Below are 27,271 nucleotides of genomic sequence, written 5' to 3' on the forward strand. Positions count from 1 at the left end.
ATCACATGGCCCAGCCGTAAGTGTGAGACCGGTCTCTAGATGTGAGGAGCTGCTTTCTAAAATTTCCCAGTACTGTGCCTAATATACAATAAGCATTCAATAAGTATTTGAAGTGGCTTTTAGATGTCAAGTGCAGATGTCAAGCAAAAAGAGAGTTTAGGACTGGGCTCTGAGGAACTCCATCATTTAATGGTCAGGTAAATGAGAAAGAGCGAAAGAGGGAAAATAAATAATACTAATAATCAGAGAAATGGGAGGAAAACAAGGAGAATGTGATGTCACAGAGAGGAAGAAAACCTTTCAGGGAAGAAAAAAGTGGGGTACAGTTGTCAGATATTGCTAAGAAGTCATGGAAGATGAATTCTGAACACTGGAATTAGAACAAGGACGTCACTGGCATCCTTGGTGAGAGGAGCTTCAGTGGAGTGATGGCCGGGAGAGTCAGGCTAGGCAGGGATGAGATCCGAGCAGGAGGCAAGGCTATTGATTACAAAGAGGGGAGTACAATTAAATTTGTTGAAAGGCCACGGAAGGTCAAGGAGAATTTAAATTGTTTTTAACATAGAAGTAATTTTCATATTTAAATTTTGATGGTATGATTCTAGTCAAGTGGAAAAGATTAAAGATATAGGAAAGAGAAAAACTGATAATGGGAGATTTTAGTGAAAGCTGACAGGAAAAGAATCCAAAAGAAATATTAATAGTCCTGGGATCCATTGAGGGGCATTTGGTTGTTCTTTGCTTTTTGCTTTATTCAAGGTATTAGCTGTAACTGTCAGGGCTTAAACCATGGAATTAAGTCTAAACTGATAAATAGCAATAATTAGATTTGTATTTGAGAAAGATAACAGCACGAAATGGAAGATGGATTAGAGGATTTCAAAACTGGAGCCACGACAACATTTTGGAGGTTAAACCAATAGTCCTGAAAAGGAAGGTTGATATTGGAAAAACAGCAATTACAGCTGGGATAGAAAAGAAGAAAGGACCATGAGAGGGCTCAGAAGAGAGTTGTGGAGCCAAGTGGTTATCAGGTACAATCTGAGGTCATAAGGTACATAGAATGGAGAGGATGACTCCTAGACTTTAGACTCAAGGTACCAGGAGGAAGGTGATGCCTTTCAATTTGTAAGAAAATAGAAGAGGAAAGCAGATTTGGGAGGACTATCGGGGAATGGGGAAGATAATGATTTTAACTCTTTTATTCATTCAACAAATTTCTTAAAAATATACTTTATGTCAGGAGCCAAACTAAACTCTGAAGAAACAGTCATGAACAAAAGAGCTATGTTTTCTGCCCTGTTGGAGCTTATATTAGGGTGATTTTTGAGTTTGAGAAACTATCAATATTTCCATATATTTAATAGATATATTAAATAAAGTACTTGGATAAATTAATGTAAGGTGCAGAAGAAAGGTCTAGGCTAAAAATAGAGAAGCAGAAAGAGAGCAACAGAAACACAATATTAACACTGATAATAGTTCTCTTAAAATATGTATCCTGACCCCCAGACAGTCTGAACAAAGTAGAGGATAATTAAGAAAAGCTTAACCAGGTGGCCCAGTGGAAATAATTTACCTGCCAATGCAGGAGATGCAAGAGACATGGGTTCAGTCTCTGGGTCAGGAAGATCTTACCTGCAGTACTGTGTGGACTGTACCCAATAGTTCTTAACCTGGAGCATGTTAAAATCTTCCAGGAGGACAAATCTCTATACACACACCTACAAGGTTTTTTGATTTTTGGGTTTTGTTTTTTTTTTTTTTTTGCTTAAATTGCACAAATTCTTAGAAATCTAACTATAGCTCTTATAAGATAAAATACAAAGAAAATGAGAGATGGGTGGGGTCGATGCTATAACACACGTCTTAGTAAACTTAGCTATCTTTAGAGAGAATACATTCTCAAACTTCACTGTGCATTAACAAAGTGATTGACTCTAGGGAATATTCTAGAAGTATTTAGAGGGTTTTTTTTTGTTGTTGTTGTTCACATGGAACAATGGAGAAAATCACATTAAACTGCAATAGAGCATACAGGTATTTTAACCCTTTTTCCATCTGTCTTCCACCACATCTCTGGAAGCAGTGTAATCTATTACCATTTCAACGCTTGATATCACTGGTGCAAAGAAATACATACATCTATTCAGCACTAGTTTTCTTTCTGGTTATAGATTTAAATCCTTTTATTGTAATAGTGGGATTTGACTATACATTGGTCTTTGGAGCTCAGTGGACTTTTCAGATGGGCTACATAAACTTTACCTAGAATTTAAGTGGTTTTACAGTGTAGTAAATAAAAGGAAACCCCCCCTAAAAAAATAAAATAAAAGGAAAAACCCCACAAACTTTAGAATTAGACCTAATGCAAATAAACCCTCTGTATTAGAGCTCTCCATACATATAGAAATTGACTCACATTGTTATGGAGGCTGAGAAGTCCCACAGCCTACTGTCTGCAAGCTGGAGAATCAGGAAATTAATTCAGTCTGAGTCCAAAGACCTGAAGGGGTACCAAGAGTGATAGAATAAGTCCCAGAATCTGAAAGCCTAAAAACCAGAAGCATCAGTGTCTTAGGACAGCCACTGTCCAGGCTCAAGAAGAGAGAGAGTTTGCCCTTCCTTTTTCCATTTGTTCTATTTGGGCCCTCAACAGATTGAATGATGCTTTTGAACTGTGATGTTGGAGAAGACTCTTGTGAGTCCCTTGGACTGCAAGGAGATCCAACCAGTCCATCCTAAAGGAGATCAGTCCTGAATATCCATTGGAAGGACTGATGCTGAAGGTGAAACTACAATACTTTGGCCACCTGATGAGAAGAACTGACTAATTTGAAAAGACTCTGATGCTGGAAAATATTGAAGGAGGGAGAAGGGGATGATAGAGGATGAGATGGTTGGATGGCATCACCGACTCAATGAACATGAGCTTGAGTAGGCTCCAGGAGTTGGTGATGGACAGGGAGGCCTGGTGTGCTGCAGTCCATGGGGTCACAGAGTCGGACACAACTGAGCAACTGAGCTGAACTGTCTATATCAGTGAAGGCAAATATTCTTTACTCAGTCTACTGAATCAAATGCTAATCTTTTCTAGAAACATCCTCACTAACACACTCAGAAATAATGTTTTCTCTGGGCAGCTCTTGTCCCAGTCAAGCTGTCACATAAAGTTAATCATCATATCCTCTATTCCTAAATAGATCAGTATTATATTCCTAATAGATCAGTAAATAATGTAATTTTTTTAAATCTCTGGTTTCTTCATCTATAAAATGGTAAGAATAATATATTTGTAGAGTATTTAAGGATTTAAGTATTAAAAAATGTTTATATGCCTAATCATAGTAGATGTTCAGTATGTTAAAACCATTATTTTTATTTACAAATATTATAGATTTCCAACAAAAGTAGCCTCTGAGATGTAATGGTTGTAGGAAACAGCAATATTTCAAGTGCACTTCAGTTTCAAATGGAGACTTGAGATTACCCTTTCACTGTGTCATAAACAAAAAACAAAAGCAGTTTGGATAGCAGAATATAACTTCTTTATGATCAGGGAAAATAATGTATACCAGTTCTATAGGTTTTTATCTTTCTCCCTCAATCTGTAGTTTCCTAAACTACCTAAAATACAAATTTGTAACAGGTAGAAATTTGAAGATGGCCCCAGAGTTTCCACCTTTGAGTCATTCCCATGATTCATTTTACTTTCATGGCAAGGGTAAAGGAAGCTTACAATGACGATGAAAGTCCCAGGTCAACTGACTTTAACTTAGTCAAAAGGGAGATTATCCTGGGTGAGTTTGACTCAATCAAGTGAAGCCTTACAAAACTGGGCTTAGGCCATCTCTGATGTTTGATTCTCCTGCTGGTCTCAGAAAGCAGCTTCCTTATTGTGAGAGGTGTGTGGGAGGGTCAAAGGGCAAGAAACAGTGACCTCTAGGAACTAAGAATGGCTGTTGGCTGGTAAAGAATCCACCTGCAATGCAGGAGACCTGAGTTCGATCCCTGGGTTAGGAAGATCCCCTGGAGTAGGGAAAGGCTACCCACTCTAGGATTCTGGCCGGGAGAAGTCCACGGACTGCAGAGTCCATGGGGTGGCAGAGAGTCGGACGTGGCTGAGCAACTTTCACTTCCCTTGACTGCCTCCAGCATGAAAAATGAGATCTTAGTCCTACAACTGCAAAGAACAGAATTCTGCCAAAATTCATGGGAACCTGAAAGAGAAGTTAGAGCTTTAGAAAGGAACACAATCCAGCCAACCGCCTGATTGCAACCTGTGAGAATTGTGACTCACAGAAACTGAGATAGCATGTGTCCTAAGTTTGTGGTAATTTGCTAAACAACAGTAGGAAACTAATACAACAGACACCTTTTCCTAGTCTTCCAACAGGCTATTTACATGGTGATTCAGGAGAAGATACTGTCCAAAGGCTTGAAAATCAGAGAAGAGTGTGACTGAGATAAAATGGTCATCAAGCAGGTCATTTGAACCTGCTCAAAATTTTCAGATATTTAAGTAGAGTTAGTCAGAATGCATTATTGGGTCCAGAAAATATTAATTTTTAAAGAGGGAGAAGAAACTTCACTACCAATTCCATTAACAACTACTCACCTCTCTCAATAACTAAGCCACCCAAATTATGTTGGTTCTTAATTAAAGACACATTAATTTGACAACTACACTAGTAACTCAGTGGAAATGTTAGGAAACAATTTAGTTAGAAGAAATGACTCTGTTTACCAGAAAAATTAATGAAAACAATCTCATAGGACTAATTACAAGTGATCAGAAGCCCTTTGGAAGGTTAATAATGGATTAAATGGGAACCCTTGAGTTTGCCCAACTGTTTTAACATTAGATGACTTATTCTAGACTCAGTCCCACACATTTATGGGTTCCAAACATGACCTAAAAACTAAACATCTAGATACAAAGAAATCCCAAGCTTTGGAAGAAAGGAAAATGAGCTGGAGGATTGCCATAATGGCTTTCTATTTGAAATCTGTATATGTTAAAATGAATTAAGTGAAATAGACATATAATCACACATCTATTTTAAGTATAGGCCAATGATAAAAATAGGGCTCAGTATCTCAAAATCATCAAACAGCAAAACAAGTTACAGTCCAGTGAATTTTTTTATCACCCTTGAAGAAATATACTAGAAGCTCACAACTATGAATAAAAGTAGGTTAAAACCCAGGAGCAAAAATGACTTCTAGAGAAGTGGCAAGAAATTAAAAACTACCAATGAGACACACATACTTTATTTCTTATGAGCCAAGAGCATATTAGTCACTTCATAGCATTTATTTAGAAAGATTTTATTCTTGAGGAATAGCAAATTTAAATCTGAATGTCTTTGAGTATGAATGTATGAATGAGTGTTTAGGTATCTATATGTGTGTGACTTTACAAATGAGAATGGAAAGATAAAAGGGATATATAAAGAAAATCATCCTTTTTTAGGTAAGATTCTTTGCACCTTACCTAAATAGAATTAAAAACTGTGTCAAACCATATTTTTAGAAGCATAAATAAAAATTGATTTGTGGTTTTATGGAAGTAGGGAATTTAGTGTGAAGGTTATAGTTCAATGTCTCCTCACTCAGCTCAGTTCAGTCACACAGTCATGTGCAACTCTTTGCGACCCCAGAGACTGCAGCACGCCAGGCTTCCGTGTCCTTCACCATCTCCCAAAGCTTGCTCAAACTCATGTCCATCGAGTCGATGATGCCATCCAACCATCTCATCCTCTGTCATCCTGTTCTCCTCCTGTCTTCAATCTTTCCCAGCATCAGGGTCTTTTCCAATGAGTCAGTTCTTCGCATCAGATGGCCAAAGTATTGGCATTTCAGCCTCAGCATCAGTCCTTCCAATGAATATTCAGGACTGATTTCCTTTAGTATTGACTAGCTGGATCTCCTTGCAGCCCAAGGGACTCTCAAGAGTCTTCTCCAACACCACAGTTCAAAAGCATCAATTCTTCGGCACTCAGCTTTCTTTATAGTCCAACTCTCACATCCATACATGACTACTGGAAAAACCATAGCTCTGAATAGATGGAACTTTGTTGGCAAAGTAATATCTCTGCTTTTTAATATGCTGTCTAGGTTGGTTATAACTTTTCTTCCAAGGAGCAATCATCTTTTAATCTCATGGCTGCAATCACCATCTGCAGTGATTTTGGAGCCCAAAAAGATAAAGTCTCTCACTGTTTCCACTGTTTCCCCATCTATTTGCCATGAAGTGATGGGACTGGATGTCATGCTCTTAGTTTTCCGAATGTTGAATTCTAAGTCAGCTGTTTTACTCTCCTCTTTCACTTTCATCAAGAGGCTCTTTAGTTATTCTTTGCTTTCTGCCATAAGGGTGATGTCATCTGCGTATCTGAGGTTATTGATATTTCTCCTGACAACCTTGATTCCAGTTTGTGCTTCATCCAGCCCACCAGTCTGCATGATGTACTCTACATAGAAGTTAAATAAGCAGGTGACAATATACAGCCTTGACATACTCTTTTCCCAATTTGGAACCAATCTGTTGTTCCAGGTCTAGTTCTGTTGCTTCTTGACCTTCATACAGATTTTTCAGGAGGCAGGTAAGGTGGTCTGATAGTCCCATCTCTTTAAGAATTTTCCACAGTTTGTCACAATCCACAAAGTCAAAGGCTTTGGCATAGTCAATAAAGCAGAAGTAGATGTTTTCCTGGAACTCCCTTGCTTTTTTGATGAGCCGATGGATGTTGGCAATTTGAGCTCTGGTTCCTCTATCTTTTCCAAATCCAGCTTGAACATCTGGAAGTTCGAGGTTCATGTACTGTTGAAGTCTGGCTTGGAGAATTTTGAGCATTACTTTAATAGTCTCTTCACTATTCTACCTTGTTCTCAATTCAGATCTTTAAAATAGCCAAAAGCTTATTGCTTATCAATATTTAGCTAGGGATTATAAGAGTCTAACAGATAGTAAGTGAACTACATTTTCTGACTCTATCAAAAATTTGAAAACTGGTCCAGTCTACCCATGGTGTTGAGGGGGGCAAGGTGAATATATTGATAGCCACTACTACTACTACTAACTCTGCCATCATTCTGAAATTTTGTATTTGGAGTCCATGAAAAAAAGTTTTCCATCAGTGTTGAGTAAATAATATACATGGCTTCTCTGGATGATTAAGATAAAAGTTTGTCTTCTAATGTAGTATCTATTTTTCCTATTGCAAGGAGATAGCACAGGGATTAACACTACTTTCACCATCATTTTTTTCTATTGATCAATTTAAAAACTTAATTTAAAAATTTTTTACTACATAAGAATGCATGCTTATTGTAGAAACATTAGAAGATACGGGTAAGTGATAAGAACAAAATTGAAAACATCCATAACTTTCTACCTCTTTTAGTAGGATATTCTCTCTTTTTGTCTATGAAAAACATAGATCTATATGTATAAACATAGCCTTTAAAACTACAAAAGCTAACATAAAAATTAAATGAAAAATCCTCTGGGTAACTAAACACTCTGGATTTTATGGCAAAATAAGTTGGAGGGTGCAGCCAAGAGCCCCCATGGGTCCTCTGAACTGCAAGGGCATGCCCATGACAGAGAGTAGATACCGTGACATTTATCAATAACAATGTCAATGCTTTCATAGACTCTAACAATATACAATACATAATACTTGTCACATGTTTAATAGGTCAAATTTGTATTATAATATACTGATACCACACTTGAATATAAGACTTGTTTCAGGGTGTAACTGCATTCAGCACTGGCTGTCACACTAATAAAAACTGTAGCAAAAACAGTTTTATGAAGCTCCATTGACTAGTGTTTTACATTATACTGCAGACATTTGAATTAAAGGTTAACAAACTCTAGTTAATGGGTTGTCTGAATAAATGTACAGTGCATGAAAACAAGCTTCTTGCATTTTTTGTTATCGGTTTTGATACTACACATGCTTTGTGATTTGGGTTAAGACAGGACTGTAAGTGGGTGATGGCTCTTGACTGACTCTTTTAAGTAATATGAAATAGCATATTTTGTTAGACTTCCTCCAATTAAGTGCATATCCCCCATTAAAGCAATCTGTCATCATTTTAACAATGTCATTAACATCTACAATATAACTCACAGGGGCTTTGTACTTCTTTCAAAATTAGTAGCACATACATTTATATAGGAAGCTTAAAGTACAAAAACAGATTTAAGAAGCCTTCAACTCTAAGCTATACAAGTATTTTTAATGGGTTACATAGAAGATATGACTTTACTAAGAAAGAAAAGCCCACAGAAATTGTATATCCATTAAGCTAGACTAATGAAATTCAAAAATTTTTTTTTATGGTAGGTATTAAGAAACATGGTTTACTGTACTATGAAATGTATTTTTGGCTAAGGAAAATAATTTAAACTACTAGGCTATTGAAAGCAAAAATTATTATGTAAAATGTATGACTTTTATATAAATGATTATTTTCAGTCTAGAAATATTTTGGAAATTTTTAACAGATAAAAGTAATATATTAAATGTCTAATAAAAAGATAAAAATTTATTAGGAAATTTAGATGGTAATATCCAACTTTAAATTGCTAAAATACATCTTATTTACTACTGTGACTTCAATAAAAAGACTAAGATTCAATAAATAATAAATACAGGGAGAAAGCTTAAATTTATAAAATAGAGTAAATATTCTGCTCCAGGAAGAACATCTCTCACACAAAATACCTATATCACAGGAAAGTATGTACTATTGTATAAATATAAGTTAGAATAGGAAATGTATTTTTTTTAACTAAGTTTTCGATATGTATAAAAGTTCTCTTAGTTTAATTTGCTTAAAATTTTTCTCATTAACAGCTTACAAACAAAATATAAAATAAAACCTGACTAGAAGGATAGGGACGTTGCAATCACTTTTCAGATCTTTAAAGTCTTTCCCTGAACTTGACTCACTGTCTCTTGCAATTACTCAGAATAATATACTAAACTTTGCAATTAGTTGGAGTCATGTCTTTTCTTCCTTATTAGAATATAAATTCCTTAAAGATCAATATTCTGTATCCCTTCAAAACTTTTACAGAGCTTAGCACAGCACTTTGCACATTACAAATACTAAATAAATAAATGCCCTGCAATTATCTTAAATATAGCATGTCGAAAATTAATTCATTATCTCTACCTCAATAGTTCTTCCTTTTTTAAGATTCCTTATTTCAATAAATTTGTCAACCATTGAGTCTCCCAAACAAAAACCTGGGAATCATCCTTGACTGCTTCCTGATACATGCTCTGGGGTCTCAAGGTTTGTCAAAATTCTGTCTCTATTTTTAAAATCCTAACATTTCTCATTCCTGGCTTCTCTTTTCTGTCCCCACATACACCATCTCTTGCTAGGCCCTCCTTTTCCTGGCATCTATCCCAACAGTTCAGTTGCTCAATTATCTTTTTTGCTTTAATGTTTGGAATATATTTGAGTTCTGTTTCCTAGGTCCAAAAACACAATCCTCCATGGTACTGGGGTAACTTTTGTTCAGTCCATTCAGCACTTGGTATAAGTAGTTCCCAAATTTGCTTCACAGCAACTACTCTGCAGTCTCCTTTATTTCTCATTTCTTCTCATTTTTTCCCTAATTATCTCATTCATGAGTGATTCACCATTCATTTGTGATAGAACCAAGGTCCTTAATGTTGCTTAAAAGATAAATCTACGTCATTAAGATACATTAGATTAGACAAGGGCCAAAAAGATGCTAAATTCGGGAATAAAATGCTTCGTACATAGACAGGGATAATCCTTTTTAGATTTAAAAGAATATCAATAAAGATCAAATTTGTGCTCTTTATTCAGTGGGAGTTTTAAGACATAGTGATGAGATTCTGGAAAGCTTTTCTCTAAAAGGTGAGTGGTCCTCAACTCAAGTGAAGTCAATTATTTTACTTCATTTTCTGTACAAAATCCTTTCCCTTAAAATAACTACCTTAGCAAAGCAAAATCCTGTCACAGTGGTGAATTATTATAGTGACCAAACTGAGTAAACTGTTTCTGAGGCTCTTTCATCTTACACGTAGACAATCAAAATCATATAAGAGAACTACATAATGAATTGCTTCTTCTTTTGGAGACAGATATAGTACATGCCTCCAGAAATATTCCCCTAAAAGTCTAACGATAAATTCCCAATTTATTCCTTTATTCAACCCACATTTTCTAAACTCTTACTGGGTGCAAGCCAATGGACCAGACCTGGCCCACTTGCTTGCTCTTAATTCTGTATACCTCATCAGGAGACAGAATCAGATTCTCAAACAAGAATAAAGGTAATCAGCATATTGGGTTTAGTGATCATGTGTTCATTTATGTGATCACACTGGATTCATGTGAAGATTATTCATTAATCTCCATAACAAGATAGCAGAAATGAAGTATCACACAGCCTGAAATCAAAAGACAAGTTGAATGCATGTGTTAGATTCACACTATTTAAATCTTTTAAAGTCACTCAACTCTCTGGCTTTAAGTTTTCTCATTGAGTAAGCACTAAGCATTTCTTTGAGTAAGCGTTAAGTAAGATACTAATAGCTAATACTTAATAAGTATTTCATACCTGCATGATACTCTGCACAATTGTTGCATCAATTCTCACAACAATCGTAAAAGACAATACTCCCAAGACTCAGGTATTATTACACCATTATATAGAAAAGAAATCTGAGGTTCAGAGAAATAAGAAATTTGCTAAATTTCCAGTAAACAGCAGGGTGGAGTTTAAACTTGCTACATCTGACTCAAGGGCCAGGTCCTTTCAACTGCATTCCTTCCTTATGACATAGCAGAGGAGGAATCCCGACTACATTCAAGGTAAAAACCCAGCTCTGTAAGTCTGCCACTACTGTAAATAAATGGTGAAAGAAAATGTTCACTTGCTTAACAAAGAAAATGTCCTTATCCAGAACTAAATTATGGAGCTTCTCTTAATTTATAACATTTGGGAAACAATAAAATGTTGCTCTTCCTTACAATTGAAAACCTTTTCAAATGGCTACAGGAAAAAGATAACAAGAACCAGAATCCATTTATTTGAATTTTGAAAGCAAGGAGTAGACTATTTGAAAGAAAGGTGTAGACTCCATAATTGCATAAAATACTTTGCTAACTTAACATCATTAACTTTCTTATCTTCATATTAAAACTTATATCTAGAAAACAGCTCAATTCACAATTTTTTGTGTCAGTGAATTGAGAGAATTAAAAATCTAAGTATACACATTTTTTTCATTATTTATGAAACAACCTACATAGTTTATTAGGTTGTTTTTGTTAATTCACTGACTTTGAACTCAAAGCTATGGGTTTTAAAAATTAAATTTTAAGTTTAGACAGCTTGTACCTGCCAATGTGCACAGTCATTTATGCATTCATTTACTTTTCTATTCCACAATAGCCTTTGAACATCTGCTATGGGCTGACCTCCCCGAGAGAGGTGTAACAGATGTAGAAGAATGTATAAGGCCTGACCCTATACTATTCAGGATACGGGAAAATGACATAGAGTGGGTGGTACTTCAGAAAGAATAAGCAAATTGTAAATGCTCTGATTTCCCATAAAGGCCTTGATGGATACTACTCATTAGACCCTCTCTCTAGAAGAATATAATCTTTAACTGCAGAAAAATATTTTGTGGATTTCAGTAGAATTGCCATTGTGTATACCAAAGCGATACCTGAACAGCATTCTGAATTTTGAGTCTAAAATAAACACATGGTCTTCAAACTGGGATTGAGCATAAATGTCAATACTAAGTGATTTATGATCACCTTTAGATAATCAGCAATCATGTTCTATTGATTGACATGCCAAGTCCTTGATAGCACCAGGTATTATGGCTAACGCAAATAATTATTTTTCCTGTGAGTTTAATTAAGGGTCTTCAGACCGATGTAATTAAAGCTGCAGTGGCATTTGAAATGCATCACCTAAATAAAGCACTCTAAGGTTTACCCTATGAAGATTTGTAAGACATTTAAGTAATCGAAACTTGTGTTATTTAATTTATTTTATTCCACATATTACTTTCCTGAAGGAATCAATGTCTCTGTATATGTAAATAAATAAATATATATATATATATATATATATATACACACACACACATATAGCCAAATTATCAGCAAGTATTTCATTATTTTCATGAACAAAACTATTAACTAATAGCACATCAACATCAGATATAGGAGCAAATGCTTATTCAATATTTAAATTTAGGAATTCTCATTGCCCATTATCTATCTATTAAGAATTACAAGTTCCAAATTAATTGAGAATTCCATGTTAATTGCATGCCTTATAATGAGATTGTTTGTTATCCCTATCCTTCAACAGCACTGATTAAACCTCTCGGTATACTCACTAAGTTGATATTTTTTACCTATTGTCTTCATACCTAGTTCAGTATGGTATTGAACAGCAAACTAAAGAATATCATTTATTGTTAATTTTGTCTATAGATTTCCTTGGTGCTTAAAATTTTCTGACATGCAGAGGTATCCTACAGATGATAAAGAGAAAATATTAACGCCACAACATAGGAACCATTTAGCTCTCTGCAATCAAAATCAGATTCTGCCTCCACACCATCCTAGAACACATGAGTGACTGTTAGGTATGCTATTGCTATACTTTATTATATTATTGAACTCACTTCATGTCATATATTATATGATTAGTAAATATCCCAAATTACAAATTAAAACTACATGTCATATATACATACATATATATATATACATATATATATATATATATATATATAATTACCAATTCAGTAAATGTAGGTAACCTCCATTCTATTTAGGAAACCAAGGTTTAAAATGGCTATATAACGATGATGTAGGACTCAAACCCAAACAAATGATCCAAACCCTGCAAAAATAATCTATATACCACAAACTCTCTGTTTAAGAGTTTGAGTTGAAAGTTTAAGAGTTTAAGTTGAAAAGGAGTTACTTAAATGAAAGGTTAATTTTTTTAAATGAGTGACCAGAAGCAAAATTAAAATTAATAAGCCACCAAAATAGTCTTGAGTTTCCCTAGGTTCTGATTAATTCTACTTATATTTCAAGAGATTTAAAGAAAATGAAAACTAAATAGTGACTCTGAAATACTGTTTTATACCTCTGCTTACTAAAGGTCTAGCAGTAAAGAAATATCTGTACCATAACAACATAGAAATATAATAAACTCATCATAAGATTGTTTTATTGAAGAAGCCATTTTTTCAAATTAAATAGATATGAAGGAACAGATGTACAATAAAAGGGAACCACACACTTTATTTGTTCCTATTCTGATTTCCCACATGATCTGCTACAAAAATACATAACTACTTCCTGTTCTGATTACCTTTGAGCATACCACTAAACAAAATTTTTATATCCAGTGGCTGTCTTTAATGTAGAAAATAAATACTGTATTCACAGAAAAGAAGATTTCAATCCTGAACTCATTATCTTTTTGGTAGGATGTTCACGACTACCCAAATGCTCAATAATGATTTTTATTGCATTCAACATCCACTCCCAAATTTTTTTCAAATATACAAATGAAATTTATTTTAATGCCCTAGGAAGTAATTAATATTATCCCTACTTACAAATAGGGAAACAGAGTCATAGGACTCTGTAACCCATTTAAGTGAAGAGATTTACAAACAAGATAGTACCTTAAAAGTGATTACATGCTCACTTTGTTTTCCAAATTGTCACTGAAATAACTACCCATGAATAAAAATGATGCCCATATCAGCACTAGAAACTGTCCATGGGCACCTCACACATCAGAGTTCTTGAACTGTCTGCTACCTGCAGACATTATTGGAATAAAGAGGGGCCAGCTCATTCTTTAACCACATTCTTTAATGTGGAACATCTGAAAAGTATGCAGATGAAATCCCAACAGGAATCCAGAGAACATTCTAATTTGACCGGGTGAAGACAACTGGCAGCTCTATAGACTAGAGACCACCAACCACCAACAGAGCAGTGATCACACGGCTCAGCGTTTCTCCTGCTGTGCACATCCCAGAATGAAATCATCGCAGGGCTGGCTCCTGCTGAGAGCAGGGATAGTGCGCTTAAAACAGAGCCTCCGAATTCTCTGCCACTCCTTCCATCAATTTGCAATTGCTCTGTTTAAATGTTGGTACATATTTTATTCCTTCATATTGATCCACTCAGAGTATCAACATGTTTTCCTATGCTAAGAGATATTCTTTGCTTTGTTTTTTATTTTGCTATCCTTACCGAGGGAGGTCTAGGCTTGTTAATGTTTAGAGACTGAAAAGATTTTTTTCTGAGAAAATGTGATTCTACATTTAGGTCCAGATGAAGGGATAGGAGAAAGTTAATAGCTATAGTTTCACTTCACAGTTTCAGAAATTCAGTAACAGTATTGGGTACAGACAGTGGAGAGATTTACCTTCGTACTAAAAACACCATAAAATTGAGCCTGGAGCACTGCCCCATTTTTTCTTGGGTTGGTTGTTTATATGGTTACCTTCTGCTAGATAAGGGATATTGAAGGTGATAAAATACACAAGGATCCATACTCAGACAAAACAAAATAAAAAATAGGAATTTCCAAATTTAAAGATAAATAAAGAACAAAAAGAGCTGAATGAATATAAGCAAGGAGGAGAAGGGAGAAGAAAAATGTTCTGACCTGAAGAAAGACCTGGGGTTAAACATAGAAATATATCAAAAGTTAAAACTGTGAGTGGTAGGAGGCCCAGACCATCACAAAGGAGACAAAAGAATCAGCTAATGAGAAATAAAAGTATCAGTTGCTCAATAAAGCTGATTCAAGAACCTGACTTAAATCACAGGCTACAGTAGTGTTCTTAATAGATTATTTGTGAATCCGCCAGCTATGCCCACACAGTCACTAGCACACCCATGCGACTACAAACTTCCAACACAGAAATTGGCACTTACCCCAGAAAGTGCCCAGAAACACCAGCCATGTATCCGCCACACAGCAGGCTGCACCTAAAAAAAGAGAGGGAGAGACAGAAATGTTCAGATGAGGCTGATCATCACCTACCAAATTCACAAATCAGAAAAGTAACTTCTCCCAGGGAACTGGTTAGAGAATGGGATGAGGACTGCTTCAAGGGGACCAAGAGTAACTACCAAAGACCTCTGACAGAATGGTGAGACAAGGGACCAGCCTTTACTCCTGCCATAAAAACACATTAGGCAAAAATAGATTGAAAAGATCTGTATGTTCTGATAACTCTTGCTATTACAATGATGAGGGAAAATTCATGCATCTATTCAGGCAGAGAACAAGCAAAAAAACACACTATCTGAAAGGAAAAGGAAAATCAAGTTGCCCACAGTTGTTTTTCTCTCTATTATGTTAATTCTCTGGGACAAATGGAGTCAAAGCTACAGAGTTTTGAGGGAAAATATGACAGTAAGCCAAGACGCAACAAAATACATTGCCGAGCATAAGAAAAATAGACATTGTCAGGAATGCAGAGGTCAAAAACTATCACCTGCATTATATTCCTTAAAAATTACTGAAGAGCAATTCTCCAGCTGATGGAGAGATGGATCTAACACACTTGAAGACGTGAGTCATTGTACAATATTATAAAGGGACATTAGTAATAATCAAAAAATATTGGTAGCTCACAGTGTTGTTTGAAAATTTCTTGTAATATGTCTATCAAACTTAATACAGCCAGTGATTCGGTGTCATTGAGTTACTGGCATCATTGACACTGAATCACAGACTCAATGGACATGAATTTGAGCAAACTCTGGGAGATGGTGAAGGACAGGGAAGCCTGGCATGCTGCAGTCCACCGGGCAGCAAAGTCAGACACGGCGGAGCGAATGAACAACAACAAAATTTAATGCAAATATAGTAAATATTGAAAGAGATAATATATACTCTAAAGTAAATAATAACAAAGATTTTTAAACCTAGAATTATTTTGTAATAAACTATAAACTTCAGTGTAAGGAGGAGGAGGGGAAAGCAACTAAACAAAGTGTAAGTATCTAAAATTATTTTCTTAGAATTGCTAAAAATTGCTTCATTTTCCATTTAATTACTAGAAAAATGCTTTTAATATCTTAAGGAACACTAATTGCATATATTTTTTCCATATTTCCAAGGACCAAAGAATAAAAAGCTTAAACTACATGAATATTGAAAAAAAGAAAAAATTCTTTTGAGTTGTGGGTTTAAAAAGATACCACAACTTAGATGATGGGCTATGTAAAAGTAAATAAAAATTAAAAACCGTACCTATAAATTAGGTAATTTAGAAAAATGTATACTTACTATATGTATCAGTGTTTTTAATATAAAAAGAAAAAGAAAATAAAGAATTGAAAATTTAATGATAACAAGAATAACTATTTAAAAAGCAAACAACAATAAAAGAGAATACTATATAAAATAAAAATAAGAGCTGATTCTTTCAAAAAATGTAAAATTAAAAATTATGTCAAATCTATACAAATACAAAGAGAAAATAGAAAACTCAGAAATTATTTTAAATCATTAAAGAAATCTCGTGCAAAACTATACCTCTCTTTTGAAAAATCCAATGACATGGCAAACTTTCTGGGAAAATTTAAAATATCAAAATCAATTCATAGAAAAAGTAGATAATGCTTTCCTAAGAAACTTTTATAAGTTATCAAGACATTATATTCAAGCACATCTTCATACTTGATATATTTATAGATTAAGCTTCCTAAACTTTCAAAGAAAAAATGGTTCTCATATCACATAAACAATTCCAAAAACTAGAAGAAAAAATATCCATAATTCTTTCTTATATAGTTAGCATAATGAAAAATTGGCAAAGATTGTATATTAAAAAGCCACAAAGGCTGAGAGCTAAACTTAAGCTTACTCTTGAATATATAATAACATGCACATGTGTGTGCTCACCAAGATTTATATATATACATATATACATATACATACATATATATATATATATATACACACACACACACACATATCTGAGTCCTTTGGTTTCTTTGTTTTAAGCAAGTGTCATACTCATAGAATGCATCTGTAAGGATTTCAGGTAAATCTTTGATAAAGCCTCCAATGAATTTATAAATTATTGGTATGTTAATAATTTTATCCGTCAAGTCGTACCATCTAAGAGTATGAACTCTTTGTATTTTCTACAATTTTTGCATCCTTTAATACAGTTTTATTCATTCCCCACAGAAATCTAAGGGCTGCTTTGTTTAAATATATAGCATACACTTTAACTTTTCTTAATATTTTAAATGGAATTTTGTATCTGTTAAGTTTTCTGGTTGCTTGTTATAATCGGTTTTTTATTGATTGTCATAAATCAATCTTATATCTGGGAATAGTCTTCCCATCAACAATATTGGATAAATTTTTTTTAATGTGGAAAAACTGTAAAAAACTGAAAAAGGCATAATTCTGGATCTATGTCAGACAAAAGACATTGGAATATGAAAATGAAACAAAACATTTACCAATTACAGACTAACAAATATTTGTAAGTACTATGAATGTATGTAATTTGAACAGAAGAATGAGTTCAAGAGGAAACAGCAACAATGAACAAATTTTTTAAAATTCATTAAGCCTAAATAACTGGGTTTTTAAAGATTTATTAATAACAATCTGGAAATAAAATTTTACATGCTATCAACATGAGAAGTGGGACGTGAGGGGACAGGTGAGAGAAAAGGCATGCTACTGTTCTTTACTTACACAGGTGGAGAAAGGATAAAATGACCAAATTATTATAGGCAAATATAAGCTCAAATATGTTTATTAAAAATCTATAGGTAGAAGCCGAGGAGTGAGCCAGCTGTGTTAACATATTCAGCATGACTAGCAAGAGAGTAAAGTATTTAACATGCACTTTTGAAAAATATTTGAACATACACAAAATATGACCTAAATTCTATATCACATGCAAGATGAATCCCGCAGTTCACTCAATGAACATATCATGATCAAGATTTGTGAAATGCAACAAAGGAAAATCTAAAAATGTAAATTATGTAATAGTTATATAATAAAACTATGTAACATCCTAGTTTATACTGAAAATAATTTGATAAATGGTAACATTATAATTGTAAAAATGACATTTTGCAAACTAGAAATCTTGATTTAAAAGGTATGAACAAAAACGTATGGAAATCACTATATTCAATGCTAAAATACTATAAGCCTTCCAATTAAAGTCAAGGATGAGATAAAAATGCCATAATCATTACTCTCTTGCTGTGTTCCTATGTACACAAAACTAGATGTTCTTTTCTAAACATTTGATAAGAAAAGGAAATAAGATAAAAATACTGGAAAGAAAGAAATAAGATTGTTATTATGTGTAGAATGTATAATTACATACCTAAAAAACTAAAAATAATCATTTTGAATTACTAAGACTAATTTTGAACAAGATGACTGGATAAAAGGTTAATATATAAAATCAAATGGCTTGCCAATATGCCACTGTGAAAGAAAAAGTTAGCCAAACTAAACAAACCAAAGCAAAACATTTTATGATGATGGTGGTGGTAGTAGAGAAAATCATATTATAAAATGTCTGTGACAAGAGGAAGAAAAAAAAATAACATGACTCTCAAAACCATAATAGCAAAGTGAGATTATGACATTTTTTAAGAAAAACATTATCTTTAAAAAACTTAGTTAACTCATTGTTGAGTCATTACCATTAGCTAATACCCTTTTTGAACCATCACTAATTTTCATAGTAGCACGTTTGCAAGTGTATTATAGCTTTTAAAGAACTAAACTACATAATAGGACTTTCCTGGTGGCTCAGACCCTAACGCGTCTGCCTACAATGCCGGAGACCTGGGTTCGATCCCTGGGTCAGGAAGATCCCCTGGAGAAGGAAATGGCAACCCACTCCAGTATTCTCGCCTGGAAAATCCCATGGATGGAGGAACCTGGTAGGCTACAACACAAGGGGACACAAAGACTCGGATATAACTGAGCCACTTCACTTTCACTTTCAAACCACATAATAGTTTTTTATATGAAACAGGAATTACTAAAAAAGGTTATTAAAAGTTGGAAAATTTGTATCTTCTACTGCAGGCAGACACTTGAAGAAAAATGGATTTGTTTTTGAGATGTTATCTTAGACTTTGAAATTAAGCTAGAAGTTGATTTCTATTTCTAGAGAAGAAATGTGTACTTCTGATCTTAACGTCATCTTTGTAATGAAAGCCTTCTGTTATATTTGTGTTCTCTCAGCATTTCAGATATTGAAATCCTAACCTCAAGGCGATGCTAGTAAGAGCTGGGGCCTTTGAGTGGTGATTAGGTCAAGAGGGTGGAGCCCTTGTAAATGGAATTAGTGACCTTATGAAACATACTCCAGAAAGCTCTATTGCTTTTTCTGCCATGCAAGGACACAGTGAGAAGATAGCTGCTTTCTATGAACTCAGGAATCAGGTCCTTATCAGATACTGAATCTGCCCATGCCTTGAACTTGGCCTTCTCAGTCTCCAGAACTGTGAGAAATAAATGTTTGTTGCTGAAGCTCCCAGTACTTTTGTTATAGCAGCCTGAACTGCCTAAGACAATTTTCACATCCTTCTTCCCAACCAACAATAATCAGTTTGAGTATATAAAACAAATTCTATTCAGAAGGTTATAAAAAAATTATAAGAAATTGGGAATAATATGTAAAACTTTTATAGAGAAAACTATATATATTTTACTGAGGAACATAAAAGAAGACTGGTTAAGGAAAACTACCATTTCCATTGAGGTAAATATTCCAAATTGCAAACAGGTCAGTTTTTCTCCAATTCAATCTATAAATTCAATATCTTCCAAAACAATATTGTGTGTGTGTGTGTGTCTGTGTGTGTATAAAATAGAAATAACTGCATAGGGACCAGAATTTAACATGGTGATTCAAATGGACTTTAACCTTACTTTTAGTGATTGAATTAGACACAGACAGGAGGTTCAGGTATTACATGTGTAATTCAGTTCAGTTCGGTTCAGTTACTTGGTCGTGTCCGACTCTTTGCGACCCCATGGACTGCAGCACATCAGACTTCCCTGTCCATCACCAACTCCCAGAGCTTACTCAAACTCATGTCCATCGAGTCAGTGATGCCATCCAACCGTCTCATCATCTGTCGTCCCCTTCTCCTCTTCCCTTCAATCTTTCCCGGCATCAGGGTCTTTCCAATGAGTCAGTTCTCCCCATCAGGTGGCCAAAGTATTGGAGTTTCAGCTTCAACATCAGTCCTTCCAAGGAATATTCAGTATTGATTTCCTTTAGGATTGACTGGTTGGATCTCCTTGCCATCCAAGGGATGCTCAAGAGTCTTCTCCAACACCACAGTTCAAAAGCATCAATTCTTTGGTGTTCAGCTTTCTTTACAGTCCTACTCTCACATCCATATACGACTACTGGAAAAACCAGACCTTTGTCGCCAAAGTAATATCTCTGCTTTTTAATATGCTGTCTAGGTTGGCCATAGCTTTTCTTCCAAGGAGCAAGCGTCTTTTAATTTCATGGCTGCAGTCATCACCTGCAGTGATTTTGGAGCCCAAGAAAATAAAGTCTGTCACTGTTGAAAGGCATTTTCTCCATTGTTAATAAGATTTTTCTCTGAGTATTTTTTTCATTTTATTAATCTCCCTTTTTATATTTTTATAATAAAAATGTAATTCTTTCATAAATAGAAAAAATAAACATATTATTTAAAAATATTATGAAAAGGGGAAAACCACCAGACTCAGCTAGAATTCTCTGAGGTAATGTAATCTAGATTCATTCCACCAAAAATACAGATATAGTGTGAGGGTCTTTTTTTTAATAATTCACTTCAATAATTTCAAAGGGGAAATGTATGCTAGTGGTCTAAAAATCTATAGTCCAGCTCTGTGCCGTAAGTATCATCTTTTTATGAAGGCCTACATATATTCTTGTCAGGGGTTCATGGTTGTTCTAGGGAGGCTTTGAAGATGATAGGAACCTATGGTTTTACATTCCTGAGAGCCTGATAGCCTAGAAATTCACTGAGAAGTCAGCATGTGTTTATAGAGATTCAAGTTTTGATTAGCCAGTGCCCCAAGTCACTTAGGATAAAAACAATCTTTATCATCATTTCAGCATAATGTTCAGAGGTGATTTGAAGCACAGCAGCAAGGCAGCGTAGCAATTAACAGTGAGATTAAGATCATAGACACACAGTGGACAGTAAGGAATACAGACTGTATCTGATACATCCTGTCATAATTTTTCCAGTATTCATTTAAAACAATAATTAGCAGATTAAAATCAAAATTAAAGTTTCCAAGGTGGTAAATGTTTAATAGTTTCAGTGCATACTTATATAAGATATACTTTTTAAAAAGCATATTTCTGAATCATTTGAAAAATTGTTGTGACAATATCTCAGTGAATCTAATGAAGAAATTATGTCCAGGCTGTATCAAATATAAAAAGTATTAATTATATCATAGAAATGTCTCCTGAACCTTTCAAAATATTTAGGAAAAGTTTAAAATGCTTCAAAATAAGAAGTTCTCCTTATAAAATTCAACATGTGAAGTATTTGGTGGTTTTAAAGAAAAACAAAGTCCTACTTTATTTTTTTTTTTTTTTATTAGTTGGAGGCTAATTACTTCACAACATTTCAGTGGGTTTTGTCATACATTGACATGAATCAGCCATAGAGTTACACGTATTCCCCATCCCGATCCCCCCTCCCACCTCCCTCTCCACCCGATTCCTCTGGGTCTTCCCAGTGCACCAGGCCTGAGCACTTGTCTCATGCATCCCACCTGGGCTGGTGATCTGTTTCACCAGAGATAATATACATGCTGTTCTTTCGAAACATCCCACCCTAGAATGGTGAGGGAACAGATGGACAGCTCAGCCCTTATTTAAAATGTTATTATTTGTTGCTCTTTGTATCTTCATATATTTATTTCAGAATTAGGGGCATTAATCATATTTCCTGAAAAGATTTGTATAGATAATTCAGAGTAGTGGTGATAGTATAGATGCAGTATATATATAATGTGGAGAGAGGCGGTTCTCCTCTCCATGGTATTGGCGTTTCTTAATTTTATAAAGGGCAGAGGCAAAATGCTACCTTAAGTGACACAATATGTGGAATTACTATAAACGCTGTTTAGTTGCTAAGTCATGTTTAACTCTTTGCAGCCCCACAGTCTGGAGCCTACTAGGATCCTCTGTCCTTGGAATTTTCCAGATAAGAATAATGGAATGGGTTGCCATTTCCTACTCCAGGGGATCATCCTGACCCAGGGATCAAACCTGCCTCTCCTGCATTGGTTCACAGATTCTTTACCACTGAGCCATCAGGGAAGTCCTTCCACAAACACATACCTTGTCAAATGAGTTTTGTTAAGAAAAAGTGAAGGCACCTAAGAGAGTTACTTCTGGTAACATTTCATTGGACAGCATGACACTGAATTACCAGTGTCTATCAAAATTTTGTCAAATAATTGAGATTGTTTTGAAAATGATTTTCTCCCATCATCTATGAAATTGGTGAATCAAATATATTTAAAATCTAGATTGATAAGCTTCAGCAAAATTATATTTAAGATATGAGCTTTGTTGCAAAGCAAAAAAGAATGCTTAACAGAAATGAAAAGTTAAATCGTACTTCTGCAGTTGCTAGGAGTCCTTGAGGCAGACGTTCAAACAACTTCCCACCAGAATGTCTATGAAAACAAAACAAAACAATAAACTTCATACTAACACCCAAATCAAACCCCAACAGAGTTACTGTTAGCATATAGAAGAAACTCACCCTAGAGATAGGACTGACAAAATAAGGAAAGCCTATTCAATGTGAAAAAAGAAAATGCAGAAAAGTTTCCTTCATCACCACCTTCTGGCTTAGGTAATCTGTAACTTCTGTAACTTCCAGAATTTCCAGGCCTCTTTCTTTACTCATCTATGTTGGTTTGGTAATAGACAAGGTATATCTTCATGTTCCCACTCCCAGACCAGTTCTCTTGGTGAAGTATGGAGAAAGCAGGTCATAACTATTAAGTAACTGAACAAATTAATCTCTATTTTCATTTAGACCAGAAATTCATAGGTAGAAAAGAACTGGTATAGAACAATGCTTCTGTGAATTTTAGCCTCAACCAAAAAAGCTTTAGATCTAGATTACAGGAGTGGAGAGGACCTGGAACGGTGAGTATTAGAGAAATTGAAATGGGCATCAAGGAGTGTCTTCCTGCATCCATACAAGGAGCCACATCAGAGACACAACCACCAGATACTGGATGCAGGGAACTGGGCCTGTGCTCTGAGCTCCTGAGTCAACCTGCTCTCCTGCTGAAAAGGCAATTCCACCTGCTCCCACGTGAACCGTGAGTAAAGCCAAGGAACAGCCCAATACCTTGGGTGTTCACCAATAATGGGGATTAGCTTATTGTGGATAAGAAACATAAAAGAAAGCCAACAGCATGGAGTGGAGCCTGTGAAAGACACAATCATGGGAAAGGAATTGTCACTATAAAACCTAGAGTTAAGTTCTCCTCTGAAAAATAAGCCAGTATAAGAACTAGAACAAATTTGAAAATAGGCATCTAGCACCTTCAATAGCACGCAAAAGTTCGACACAGAAAAAGAAAGTCATGAAACAATAATAAACTAAAACCAAAAACAAAAAAAAAAAATGAGATGCAAAAATAATAAATTAGATGCCAAGGAAATGAGTTGTAACAACAGAATTATAAGCCACAGTGGATATAAAAAAGTAATTGGATCAAGATGGTGAGCTTTGATCATATGACTCCCTTTCCTTCTGCCACAAATGCCATAAAATAACAAACTCAAAAATGTTTTTTTTTTTCCCCAAATAGTCGATTTAAACAGTGCAGGAAGAGAATCTATGTAATATGGAAAGGGGACAGTATTATATTTAAGAGAAAGTAAAGCCAAAGAAAATTATGGCTCTAGAAATATGGAAATAGATCATTGTGGAGTAAGAGTTGCTTGGAAGGAAGAAGTTTCAAAAGCAACAGTAAGTGGGTACAAGGTGCCCTGCAACTTTCATCAAGAAGAAAGATGCATTTGGAGAAAATATGCAAAGTAAGACCCATCCTCACACAAACTACCTTCTAACAATATCCTTTATCTATGCTTTTATAAGCAGAACACAGCAAAGAGTGGAGAAACTGGGGCCAAAGAGGCAGAGCAATGACCCAAGAAAGTGGGTTCTCCCAGAAAAGATGGGAAATGCCTTTAACTGTCCCAAACTCTTGGACAACTGCATGTGGCAGTGCAATCCATCCTCCCACTCATCTGAGGTAGGTTGCTATCAGCTAACAAGCCAATCAACAGGGATTCTCACATTCAAAGATGATCAAAAATTTAAAAAACCACAGCATTTGAGATTCCTAATTATCTGAGAAAAACTAACACCATGAAGAAAAATATGCCACCAATAAAACCCAAAAGTAACATAAAACACATGAGGCGAATTGGGCAAATGATGTAAATTGGACATGTGTGTGTGCTAGGTCGCTTTAGTCATGTCCAAATCTTTGCAAGTCTATGGACTGTAGCCCACCAGGCTCCTCTGTCCATGGGATTCTCTAGGCAAGAATACTGGAGTGGGTTGCGGTGTCCTCCTCCACGCAATCTTCCCAACCCACAGATTGAATGTGTGTCTCTTATGTCTCCTGCATTGGCAGGCAGGTTCTTTATCACTAGCACCAATGGGGAAGTCCATAACTGTCTTTAATAATCTCAGAGAAATATAGCACTATATCCATGAAAAATGAAAAGCAACCAACAGGTCATTTTAAAACAAGTTATTATTATGAAATATACTCAATATATTCAAAGAAGCAATACATATATATACTTAATGTCCATGTTCCTCTCACCCACCTTCAACAATTATCAACTCATGACTCATTGTATTTCAACTAAACTCCCACTTTTCCCTCTACCCCAATTTACTTTAAAGAAGTTCCACATATGATGCCCATTTTACCCATAAATATTTCAGAGATTTTTTTAATTAAAATTTTAATTAGCAAAATTACAAATATTAGCAACATTACCAAATAGAACTTAGTGACCTGGAAGATGGAACTAAGAAATTCACCAGGAACAAATTATAGAAAGATAAAGAGATCATGTGATTCTACAGAAGAACCTGAGATAAGGATTTGCTTGTAAGTGATTTGTCAAGGGGGTGCTCTCAGGGCAAACTTATAAAGGAGCTGGGAAGCAGAAAAGAAAAGAGGAAGAAATTAAGGAAGAATGTGAGTTCAAATGATGTCTAGCCTCATTCTGTTTAATTCATGGCACACTCAGAGGAAAACTGCACCAGACTTTGTCTCAACTTGAGGCAAAAGATTTAGGCTTTTATATCACCACATTGGTAGCCCTTGGACACTGGCCGTTTCACAAGAAAAGCAGCTACAAGTGACCAAGAAGTTTCTCTAAAGAAGCTTATAGATAAGAATTGCTAGCAGAAGCAGAAATTCAGGTTGTAGTTGTTGTTTAGTTATTAGGTCATGCCCAACTATTTTGTGACCCCATAGCCTGCCAGGCTCCTCTGTCCATGCAATTTTCCAGGTAAGAATACTGGAGTGGGTTGCCATTTCTTTCTACAGGGAATCTTCTCAACCTAGAGTTCGAACCTACGTCTCTTGCACCTCCTGCATTGGTAGGAGAATTCTTTACCACTGTGCCACCTAGAAAGCCTGTGCTGAAAATATAGATCTAAATAAAAATTATACTCTAATTTTATGTCAAAACATGGCAAACTCAATTACACAGAAGTCAATGGTAGAAAAGGCTTAATATTTTTCCTTCTGATTTTGAAGAGTTTATTTATGTTAACTACCAATGTGAAAAAGTAAATTCAGGTAACAAAGCCAATTCACATAAGAATCCAACAACACATTATGTATTGAGCACTTACTATGTCAGGCACCAAGCTATGTATATTAATGCTTTTCTTCTTAGTTCTCACACTAACACTATAAAATAAAGGCTAATATTATCACCGTTTGCATTTGAGAAAACTTAGCTTTAGACAAGAGCTTTAGCTTTGCCCTTGCAAGTCTGGATTTGAACTAAAATTATCTATATTTAGAGCTCAAGAATGTTACCAATATGTTCTATAAAGATCATGAAACTGATACAATACAGCAATGTTTTAATATGTTCAACCTAACTGCTAACTAAAGAAGTAGCTCATGAAAGAGCAATAATCAACTATCAAATTGATCATGATTAAAAAAAGAAATCCTCAAAGCTGATCAGGGTACAATATGGACATGTAAAATTTTATAGCCTTTCTGGAAAGCCTTCTGACAAAAGATTTTAAGTTTCTGATAGTGCTTCAACTCCTAGGAATTTCTATCAAAGATATAATCAGCAAAACTTTTGAATTCATAAATGGTGAAAAATATTATGGCACATTCTCAAGACAAATGACTTATGCATTATTAACATCCAAGTGTAAGAAGAGTATAACTACAGAGGACATGGTAGTTACACAATATTAAGTACAAGGACTAGAACACAAAATCAAGTATAAAATATAAGCTCATTGCCAAATTTTGTAAGAAAAGTACATTCTATAAAGTACTGGATAAATGGAGCCTTGGCAGGCTACATTCCATGGGGTCTCAGGGTTGGACATGACTAAGCATGCACACGCGCACACATATATAATTATTTATATATGAACATATATTTATAAACTGATAGGTATTTTTAAAATATTAATAGTTATTTATATATTTAAGAAAGACCAAAATAGTACTGAATATATGTGCTTGCTAAGTCACTTCAGTCATGTCTGACTCTTTATGACTTGCCAGACTCCTCTGTCCATGGGATTTCCCAGGCAAGAATCCTGGAGTGGGTTGCCATTTCCTCCTTCAGGGGGTCTTCCTGACCCAAGGATTGAACCCGGGTCTCCCACATTGCAAGCAGATTCTTTACTGTCTGAGCCACCAGGGAAGGAAAATAATACTGGGGATTATTAAATTAGTGAAATAATATTGGGGGAGAGATGTTCATTTTCTTTTTGAAACTTTTCTGTATTCCTTAATTTTCTAAACATATGTAAAACATATGCATTACTTAGCTAATATAAATACATAAATATAACCAAAAGAAAAATAAATGGTTAAGAAAAATCCTATTGTCTTTCA

The sequence above is a fragment of the Cervus canadensis genome, chromosome 6 (assembly GCF_019320065.1).
Source record: "Cervus canadensis isolate Bull #8, Minnesota chromosome 6, ASM1932006v1, whole genome shotgun sequence".
Taxonomy (NCBI): domain Eukaryota; kingdom Metazoa; phylum Chordata; class Mammalia; order Artiodactyla; family Cervidae; genus Cervus; species Cervus canadensis.